Source organism: Phacochoerus africanus, chromosome 2 (assembly GCF_016906955.1).
Source record: "Phacochoerus africanus isolate WHEZ1 chromosome 2, ROS_Pafr_v1, whole genome shotgun sequence".
Lineage (NCBI taxonomy): Eukaryota > Metazoa > Chordata > Mammalia > Artiodactyla > Suidae > Phacochoerus > Phacochoerus africanus.
In genome coordinates, this window is record NC_062545.1 from 132,551,149 (window position 1) to 132,561,159 (window position 10,011).

The following is a 10,011-nucleotide window of genomic DNA, read 5'->3' on the forward strand; positions in this document are numbered from 1 at the left end:
AGTTATCCCATGCTCCTGGATTAAAGGAATTAACATCATTAAAATGGCCATACTACCCAAAGAAATCTACAGATTCAAATTACCCCTGACATTTTTCACAAAACTAGATGATCAAAAAATTTATATGGAACCATAAAAGACCCAGAATTGCCAAAGGAACCCTAAAGAACAAAAACTAAGCAGGAGGCATAACTCTCCCAGACTTCAAACAATATTACAAAGCCACAGTAATCAAAGCAGTGTGGTACTGGTACCAAAAAAGACAGACCAATGCAACAGAACAGAGAACCCAGAAATAAACCCAGACACCTATGGTCAATTAATCTTCAACAAAGGAGGCAAGAATATAAAATGGGAAAAAGACAGTCCTTCAGCAAGTAGTACTGGGAAAACTGGACAGCTGCATATCAATCAATGAAACCAGAACACATCCTCACATCATGCACAAAAGTAAACTCAAAATACCTTAAAGAACCCACACACCTACAACCAACTAATCTATTACAAAAGAGGCAAGAATATACAATGGAGAAAAGACAGCCTGTTAAATAAGTGGTGCTGGGAAAAATGGATAGTCACATGGAAAAGAATGAAATTAGAACACTCCCTAACACCATACACAAAAATAAACTCAAAGTGGATTAAAGACCTAGATATAAGACCAGACACTATAAAACTCTTAGAGGAAAACATAGGCCAAACACTCTCTGACATAAACAACAGTAAACATCTTCTCAGATCCACCTCTTAATGACAGTAAAAACAAAAATAAACAAATGGGACCTAATCAAACTGAAATGTTTCTGCACAGCAAAGGAAATCCTAAACAAAATGAAAAGACAACCCACAGAATGGGAGAAAATATTTGCAACTGAAGCAACTGACAAGGGATTAATCTTCAAAATTTATAAACACCTCCTACAGCTCAATACCAGAAAAACAAACAACCCCATCAAAAAACCTGGCAGAAGATCTAAATAGACAATTCTCCAAAGATGACACACGGATGGCCAAAAAACACATGAAAAGGTGTTCAACATCACTCATTATTAGAGAAATGCACATCAAAATCACTATGAGGTACCACCTTACACCAGAGAGATGCCCATCATCAAAAAGTCTACAAACAGTAAGTGCTGGAGGGTGTGGAGAAAAAGGAACCCTCCTACACTGTTGGTGGGATTGTAAATTGGTGCAACCACTGTGAAAACAGGATGGAGATTCCTCAGAAAGCTAAAAATAGAACTACCATTTGATCCAGCAATCCCACTCCTGGGCATCTATACAGAGAAAACCATGACTCTCAAAGACACAGGTACTCTTGATGTTTATTGCAGCACTACTTTGAATAGCCAAGACATGGAAACAACCTAAATGTCCATCGACAGAGGAGTGGATCAAGAAGATGTGGTACATATACACAATGGAACATTACTCAGCCATTAAAAGGAATGAAATACCAGCATTTTTAGCAACATGGATGGACCTAGAAATTATCATGCTAAGTGAAGTCAGTCAGACATGAGACACCAACATCAAATGCTCTCACTAACATGTGGAATCTGAAAAAAGGACAGAATGAACTTCTTTGCAGAACAGATACTGACTCACAGACTTTGAAAAACCTATGGTTTCCAAAGGAGACAGTTTGGGGGGTGGGGGGATGCACTGGGGTTGTGAGATGGAAATCCTATAAAATTGGATTGTGATGATCGTTGTACAACTACAAATATAATAAATTCATTGAGTAATAATAAAAAAAAAGCTTAAAGATTTAAACATAAGACAAGACACCATCAAACTCCTAGAGGAGCACATAGGCAAAACATTCTCTGACATCAACCATACAAATGTTTTCTTAGGTCTTCTCTGACATCAACCATACAAATGTTTTCTTAGGTTGGTCCCCCAAAGCAACAGAAATAAAAAATAAATAAATAAACCAATGAGACCTAATCAAACTTACAACCTTTTGCACAGCAAAGGAAACCACAAAAAAAAAAAAAAAACAAAACTGGGAGTTCCCTTCGTGGGTCAGCGGCAACGAATCCAACTAGGAACCATGAGGCTGCGGGTTTGATCCCTGGCCTCGCTCAGTGGGTTAAGGATCCAGCATTGCTGTGGCTGTGGAGTAGGCCAGCAGCTACAGCTTGGATTAGACCCTTAGCCTGGGAACCTCCATATGCTGCCAGTGCAGCATTAAAAAGACAAAAGACAAAAAAAAAAAAAAAAAAAAAAAACCAACAACAACAAAAAACCAAAACAAAACCCAAACAGACAACCTAGAGAATGGGAGAAAATAGTTGCAAACCATGCAATTGACAAGGGCCTAATCTCCAAAATATACAAGCAACTCATACAACTCAAAAGTGAAACAAAGAAACAAACAAAAAAAAGAAACATGAAAAATAAAACGGGATAGAAAAATGGGCAGAAAACATGAATAGATATTTCTCCAAAGAAGACACATGGATGGTCAACAGGCACATGAAAAAATACTCAACATCACTAATTATTAGAGAAATGCAAATCAAAACTACAATGAGGTACCACCTCACACTAGCCAGAATGGCCATCATTAGTAAGTCTACAAATAACAAAAGCTGGAGAGGGTGTGGAGAAAAGGGAACCCTCCTACACTGTTGGTGGGAAAGTAAACTGGTACAACCACTACCTAAAACAGCATGGAGGTACCTGAGAAAACTAAATATAGAACTACCATATGATCCAACAATCCCACTGCTGGGCATATATCTGGACAAAGCTTTCATTCAAAACATACATGCATCCCTATGTTCACTGCAGCACTATTTGCAATATCCTAGACATGGAAACAACCTAAATGTTCAACAACAGATGAATGGATTAAGAAGATGTGGTACATGTACACACAATGGAATACTACTCAGCCATAAAAAAGAACGACATAATGCCATTTGTAGCAACATGATTGGAACTAGAGACTCTCAAACTAACTGAAGTCAGAAAGAGAAAGACAAATACCATATGATATCACTAATATCTGGAACCGAGTATATGGCACAAATGAACCCATCCACAGAAAAGAAACAAACTCATGGTCATGGAGAATAGATTTGTGGTTGCAAAGGGGGAGGGGAAGGAGTGGAAATGGACTGGGAGTTTGGGGTTTGTAGATGCAAACTATTTCATTTGGAGTGGATAAGCAATGAGATCCTGCTTTACAGCACCAGGAACTATATCTAATCACTTGTGATGGAACATGATGGAGGATAATGTGCTATAGAGCAAAATTGACAGAACATTCTAAATCAACAATAATTTAAAACTTTTTTTAAAATAAATAAATTGCTTCAGTTCCATTGTTTCCTTCCAGCAAACAGGGTTTGGGGTTGATGGGACAAGAGTGAAATGAAGGTATAGGTTAATTGCCATAAGCTCCCATTCCTGATAGAGAAACAATGGATTGAAATGAGAGAAGTACTTCCCATCTTAGACAAGGATCATAGCTTGTAGTCACACATTTTGCTTCTAATAGACATGGATGAAATTTATTTATATATTTAGTCTTTTTAGGGCCACACTTGCAGCATATGAAGTCCTCAAGCCAGGGGTCAAATCGGAGCTGTAGCCACTAGCCTACACCATAGCCACAGCAACGCTAGATCCAAGCCACAACTGCAACCTACATCACAGCTCACACCAACGCCAGATCCTTAACCCACTGAGCGGGGCCAGGGATCAAACTCACATCCTCATGGATACTAGTCAGGTTCATTACCGCTGAGCCATGACAGGAACTCTGAAATTTTTTTTTAAAATATTTATTTTTTAACTCAATGAATTTTATTACATTTATAGTTGTACAACAATCATCACAATCCAAATTTTTTTTTCTTTTTAGGGCCACACCCGAGGCATATGCAAGTTCCCAGGCTAGGGACTGAATCTGAGCTGCAGCTGCCAGTCAACACAACACCCACAGCAAGGTGGGTTCCAAGCTGCATCTTCAACCTAAACCACATTTTGTGGCAACACCAGGTCCTTAACCCACTGAGGGAGTCCAGGGATCAAATATCCTCACAGATACTATGTTGGGTTCTTAAGCCACTGAGCCACAACAGGAACTCCCAGACATGAATGAAAATGAAAGATCACCAGTTTAATCAATTCCAGACCTCATTGAATGCACAAATGAGTAAGTAATATGCAGGTATCCTACTCATTTTGAAATATTCCATAAGTGTAAGGGGTATAGGAAAATTCAGATTAATATGATAAGAGTTAAGATTGCTCAGTTTGAAAAGAACGGAGAACAAAAAAATGTTAAATATCTTCTTGAGGTATTGTAAAAGCAAACAAGTATTGATGTCCCCAAGAATAAATGGACTCAAATCACACCACAACAATCTGGACAATTTAACAATAGGATAAATTTAACTCAAAAGAAAACAGACAAGAGTTCCTGCTGTGGCATAACAGGTTAAGGACCTGGAGTTGCCACAGCTGTGGCATAGGACACAGCTGTGCCTGGGATTCAATCCATAGCCCAGAAACTTCCATATGCCACAGGTGTGGGAAAGAAAGAGAGAAAGAGGGAAAGAGAGAAAAAAAGAAAGAAAAGAGAAAAGGAAAATAAATCTCCATTCTTGGACTTGAAAGATGACATTTGTTCTTGAGTATTTCAAGTACAGCTCTTAGACTGAGGATTTAGCATAATGTGATCTATAATTCCAAATATCAGGATCACCTGAGTGCAATTTAAATATCTCCCTTTGTAATTTATGAAAAAGGTGGCTCGAACTGCACACGTAAAGCAATAATCAAAAAGGAAAAGACTGGAAAATTAGACTATATTTAAACTTAGAACTCCTGTCCATCAAAATACACCACTGAAAGAATGAAAAATGCGAGGAGAAAATATTTACCACAAAATTAAACTGTTAGACTTACCACAATTATGAATATAAAGGGAAGATAACCAGAATACATAGAGAATTCTTTCAAATCAATAAGAAAGACAACCCAGTAGAAAAATAGGCAAGAGATGTGAACAAGCACTTCATAACAGAAGATACCCCAGTGGCTAATAAACCTATCAACAAATGCTCAACTTCATTAATCAAGAAAATTAAAATTAAAACCATTATATAATAGCTAAAATTTAAAAGACTGACAATGTTAGCCAATGTGTGGGATAACTAAACACTCAATCACCGCTGGTTTAAGTGTAAATTAGACCACTTTAGAAAACTAGTATTAAATATGGAAGGTGAAAATAGACAAATGCTGGAGTTCCCATCGTGACTCACTGGTTAACAAATCCAACTAGTAACCATGAGGTTGCATGTTCGATCCCTGGCTTCGCTCAGTGGGTTAAGGATCCAGCGTTGCTGTGGCTGTGGCATAGGCTGGTGGCTACAGCTCTGATTGGAAGCCTGGGAACCTCCATATGCTGCAGAAGTGGCCCTAGAAAAGGTAAAAAGACAAAAAAAAAAAAAAAGAAAGAAAGAAAGAAAAGAAGATAGACAAATGCCATGACCCAGGAATTTCACCACTCCGTGTTATTCACCAACTGAAAACCATACACGTGTGCACCAAAATGTATGTGGGAATGTTCTCCACAACCTTTCTCATAAAAGCTGAGAAGCAGAAAAAATCCAGATATCTACCACAGGTAAAATGAGTAAGAAATACAATACAGCAACCAGAAAGAACTACTGCCAAATGCAAAGACGTATGAATCTAAAGACAAAATGTTGAGCAAAGCCAGACATGAAAATATACAGTATTACTTACATAAAACTCAAAAACAGGAGGTCCCGTCGTGGCTCAGTGGTTAACGAATCCGACTAGGAATCATGAGGTTGCAGGTTCGATCCCTGGCCTTACTCAGTGGGTTGGGGATCCGGCGTTGCTGTGGCTGTGGAGTAGGCTGGCGGCTACAGCTCCGATTCGACCCCTGGCCTGTGAACCTCCATATGCCATGGGTGCAGCCCTGAAAAGACAAAAGACAGGGAAAAAAAAAACCCTCAAAAACGGAGAAATTCCCTTATGATTTAGCAGGTTAAGGGTCTGGCGTTGTCCTGCTGTTGGGCGGGTTCCATCACTGTCCTGGGGCTGTCCCTGGTGCGGCCAAAAATCAAAACCAGGCAAAATTAGTCAACGGTGTTAGCCGTCTGTCAACTAGTTAGCTCTCGGGAGAAAGGAGAGTATTAGATAAGGGGGCACAAGGGAGGCTTCCGGGGTGCTGACAACAATCTATTTCTGACATGAGTGGTGATTACACAGGTATATTCGTTTTATAACGATTCATGAAGCTGTATACACTTTCGATCTGTACACTTTTCTATATTACACTTCACTTTAAAGTTTAAGAAAAAAAACAACAAACCTCGCTACAGATCATTCCCTAGGCATCACGTGAAAGGTCTCCCACATCAGACAATTCAAATATCTTTTGGGCAACTGGAGGTGGGTATTTTGTAAGCTAAACTTTGTGTTATGGAAAAGGGACTGACCAGAAATCCGGAAACCCTGGCTCTGGCTTAACAGTTGTGATTTTAAGGCTCTACACTTCTCTGGGTCTTGGCTTCCTGGCCCATGCCCAGAAAGTGGATGTTGGAAGTGAAGGCCTCTAAGTTCCTCCCAGCTCCAAAGACTAGAGTGAGCTGCTATTTTCGCCACAAAGAGCTCCCAGGGTCAGATCTGCCAGGGCACATCCCAGCTCCGCCCCGCCTTCTCCGACTTTCTCAATTGGCGCGGAGGGGCCCGCAAGCCGGCGGCGGGAGCTGGAGCCCGGGGCCTGGGTCCAGTCCGAGTCCGGCTTACCCCTAGCCAAACCCCGCGATGGGAAGGGGCCGGGCCCGCGCCTCACACTCACCTCGGCCTGCAGCGCTACCCGCTCTGGCCGGCTGAGCGTTCCGAACCTCAGTCCGCTGGACCCGCGCGCGCTCGACCCCGGACGGAGTGCAGAGCCCCTCGCCGCGTCCACCTCTCTACTCCCCTGCTCCGGCCTTCGGCACGGAATACAGGAAACTTCTCAGCTCCCAGCTGCGCGTCTGAGCTCTCCTCAGACCTCGGTCTCAGGCAGCAGCGCGCGCCGAACCTGCAGCCTTCGGAAATCCCGCCAAACGCTATTGGGCAGGGTCGCGTCCGCGTCAACGTAACGTCTCCCCGCCCCTCTCGGATCCGTCTTCCTCCCCGTTGGCCAACTTTCGTGAGACCCAGAGATGGGGCCCAGACCTTGCAGAAGGTTATGGATTTCCCTCTTCTTTTTCCCACAAGGACTAATTCAAAATTTGGAAGTCGCCTCCTTCTTCCTTTTACGAAACCAAGGACTACAACTCCCAAGAGGTAGTGGGTCGGCCCCAAACTACGTCTCCCAGTGTGCACTGCGGGCGGGCTCCTCAGCCCCTCTGGGAAATACGTAGGTTCTTGAGAGCTTTTCTTGATTTGTTAGGTATCTAAACTGGGGCATTTGGCCCTTCAGATTTCTCAGAGCCCCTGACTCTGTCCAATTCCAGAGCCAGGCGCTCCCTGGCCCTTGTAGGTGGTGGAGCTGAGGACCCTTGAGTAGATGGATGAAACTGGAACACAGAGCTAGTGAAGGAGAAAGAGGAACACCTGAAATAATTAGTCAGGCTGTGGTACTTTACTGGAGATTTGCAGAACTGCAAGGAAGGGAACATTGATTTTGAGACTATAAATCTTACCGTAGTTTGCTAGAAAGTTTATTCCGGTTTTAAAGGGTGAGCAGGGTTTTCCTGGGCGAAGAATAGGAGATGGAGTACAAGTGGATGGAGTAGTATGGGTATGGAAATTAACAACAATAGTCAAGGAATAGCATTCTCTGATAAGGGAAGAAAAGTGTCTTAAGAGATGCTGAGACTGTTAAATTACATTTAGCTCAGGCTATGAAAAGGCTTAAGACCATGATGGAGCTTTGGCTTTATTCCTTAGGTAATGGGGAAATCATTCACAGTTTTTAAGTGGACAAGTCATATGCTTAGTTTTGTTTTGTTTGTTTTGTTTTAAATAATTGAACCAATGTTTATTGACTACCTACTAAGTGACGGACATTCTGATGTCATTGGGGTTACAATCGCAAACAAGACAATGGGAGTTCCCATTGTGGCTCAGCGGTAACGAACCCAACTAGTATCCCTGAGGACTCAGGTCAGTCTCTGGACCTGCTTAGTGGGTTAAGGATCCAGTGTTGCCCAGCAAGCTGCGGTATAGGTCACAGGCGGCTGGGATCTAGCGCTGCTGTGGCTGTGGTGTAGGCAGCTCCAATTTGACCCCTAGCCTTGGAACTTCCCTATGCTGCTGGGCAGCCCTAAAAAACAAACAAGACAATTAAACAGACTATACCTGCCTTAATGGGACTGACATTTCAGAGGATACAATCACCTTGCAAGGAAACGCACACTTTCCTTTTTCTTCCCTTCTCTTTGCAAGTTCAGTCCAGCTCGAATTTCAAGTTCATCTCCAAGGCTGCTTCCTGATCTGACCCCTAACCTGGGAACTTCCATATGCCGCCCATGCAGCCCTAAAAAGAAAAACAAACAAACAAAAAAACTGAAAAGGAGTGCTTTCTGACTTAATAATTCTATCTTCAGTATGCTGACTTTGCTTGCCCAGCATCTATTCCCCCCCCACCCCCCCTTCTGGTAGGAAAACACTGAATTCCATCCTGTGCCTCAGGCTCAGTTGCTGTGGATCAGGTGGTGCTCCATTCGGGCTCCAGAAGTGCTGCAGAGCACAGTGAATGCTCCTAGACTCAGGATTGCCTAGAACATCAGCGAAATCTAAGGCCACATTGTTTTGTGCTTAACCACATGACCCAAGTTTCTCCAATCAAGAGAGCTTCTCACTGCACACTGCCTGATTGTTTCTAGAGTCCACATTTAGTGTTAATCCCATTTCAGAAGGTCCTGAGAGGTGACCATATGCCAGGTGCTCTTGCAGTTACTGAGGATGCAGAGGTAAACTATATCCTCACTGTTTTTGGTGGAAATTGAGCTCCATTCAAGAAGTTTCTTTTGAGTCCCCTGTGTTTGCTTGGAGCCACACCTGTTATGTGGGAAGAGTTGTACCCAGCATCTTGGTCTAGGGGAGCTTTGGTCCCTCTTCAATCCCCTGCCCCCCACCTGGCTTGCTTGGGCCCACAGGGGTGGGGAAGTGATTGATCTGCGTGTCCTAAGGGGAATCCTACTTTGATCTATTTTTTGTTTCCCATCACTACTTTGTATTTATGGAGTGCTTGAAAATTTGTAGTTTTTTACTTAATCCTCACACCATTACCTTGTGGCATTGAAGGACATATTTCAGGAGAGTGAGAGTAAAGACAGTAAAAACTGTTAGGAAGCCCTTGCAATATTTCAGGCAAGAAATGAAGGTTTAAGTTAGAGCAAATGACAAAGAGAACAGATTCAGGAAGCATTCTGGAGGTAGAATCAACCTAACATAGAAATTATAGATAGTACTTGGAGATAATAGTGTACTGCTTTCCATACTAGCAATACAAACCTTCACTTTCCATTTTTCACATACTCTCCTCCTTAGAGTATCTGCAAACTGACAGCTCCTCCTGACTGAGTGAAGATACAAGATTTTGACCTTTCATTAAAGTGAGATTCCTGGGGTTCCTGTTGTGGCTCAGGGGTAATGAATCTAACTAGGATCCATGAGGATGTGGGTTTGATCCCTGGCCCTGCTCAGTGGGTTAAGGATCCAGCATTGCCGTGAGCTGTAGTATAGGTCACAGACATGGCTCGGATCTGGTGTTGCTGTGGCTGTGGTGTAGGCCTGCAGCTACAGCTCTGATTGGACCCCTAGCCTGGGAATCTCCATATGCTTCAGGTGCGGCCCTAAAAAGACAAAAAATAAAATAAAATAAAATAAAATTCCTGTGGCTGTGGGGATGTCAAACCAGAGAAGCTCCATCAATAGATGATTAAGAAATTGAGAAACTAAGTAGAGGAGAGTCTAAGATGGAAACAGTTTTGAAGTCTGACTGCTTTCCAGGTC

At 42.4% G+C, this 10,011-nt stretch overlaps 1 protein-coding gene across 1 annotated transcript in view; it reads right to left on the reverse strand.

Moving 5' to 3' along the window:
* Positions 1-7,312, reverse strand: part of RAD51 (RAD51 recombinase) — a 47,727-nt gene extending 40,415 nt beyond the window's left edge. Inside the window, exon 1 of the mRNA XM_047766699.1 lies at positions 6,863-7,312. The gene's annotated coding sequence lies outside the window, so the exon portion shown is untranslated. The remainder of the gene's footprint in view (positions 1-6,862) is intronic.
* Positions 7,313-10,011: the final 2,699 nt, after the last annotated feature.